General features: G+C 35.8%; 1 non-coding gene across 1 annotated transcript; it reads right to left on the bottom strand.

Annotated features, from left to right (window-relative positions):
• Window positions 1-414: 414 nt before the first annotated feature.
• On the bottom strand, window positions 415-517 carry LOC121163825. The gene has a single exon (XR_005884975.1). It is a non-coding gene; the product is annotated as a U6 spliceosomal RNA (small nuclear RNA).
• Window positions 518-1,085: the final 568 nt, after the last annotated feature.

Raw genomic sequence — 1,085 nt, 5'->3', positions numbered from 1 at the left:
CTTCCATTCTTACTCATCTTTCAAATAAATTCATTTTTTTAGGTGTTAGTCCTTTCAGTTGCTGACCCATTGAAGAATTTTAACATAGATTAGAGTTGTGCATAAATTACTTGAATAGTTTTAAATTGTTGCTTTAATATTGCAAGAAGAATATAATGATTTATACTGTTGCAGGGTATAGCATAGATTTCCAACTTTCTTCAGCCATATCCACAACTGCAAAGTATATTCTTATACTGTAGAGAATAAAAATAAGTGTGTTTCGTGGAATAAATATATTTATGTCTTGATTTAGGTTTCAAGAAACAGATATACTAGTTAACAACTATAAAAAATAAGTTTTAGGAACTTCATTGGAAAGCTGAGCTTAGGTTAAAAAAAAGCATTTAGTTTACAATATATATATATATCTTACAAAATATGGAACGCTTCACGAATTTGCATCTCATCCTTGCAGAGGGGCCGTGCTAATTTTCCCTCTATCACTCCAACTTTAGTATATGTGCTGCCAAAGCAAAAACTAAGATAAATTTTCTTAAATATATGTGCACCTGCACCCACTGTAGCCTAGTAGCTAAAGTTCTCTTGAGATCCCATTTTGGCACTGATTCTAATCCCAGTGGCCCTGCTTCTTATCCAACTTCTTGCTTGTGATCTGGGAACACAGTGGGGCATGGCCCAAAGCCTTGGGACCCTGCACCCATGTGGGAGGCCTGCAAGAGGCTCCGGGCTCCTAGGTTGGAACAGGCGCAGCTCTGGCCATTGGGGCCGCTTGTGGAATGAATCAGCAGATGGAAGATATTCCTCTCTGTCTCTCCTCCTTTCTGTATATCTGATTTTCCAGTGAAAAAAAATATATATAGATGATCTTATAATTTATTTTTCATGTAATTGATTATAGATATTAAATTCAAAGAGTTGTAGAATATCAGTGAAATGGCATCCACTATCTTCTTCATAGCAAAGATGAATACTAAAATAACAATAAAGGAGGAAAGAAACCTTGCAAAGAATGCCATATCATCTTCTTGCCAAAAGTGGGTAATCTCACGTTGCATTCAGTGATGGATTCTAAGAATACTACT

This window comes from Ochotona curzoniae, unplaced genomic scaffold, assembly GCF_017591425.1.
Source record: "Ochotona curzoniae isolate NIBS_2020 unplaced genomic scaffold, NIBS_Ocur_1.0 contig_64, whole genome shotgun sequence".
NCBI classification, from domain to species: domain Eukaryota; kingdom Metazoa; phylum Chordata; class Mammalia; order Lagomorpha; family Ochotonidae; genus Ochotona; species Ochotona curzoniae.
This window is presented reverse-complemented; position numbering and strand designations above follow the sequence as displayed.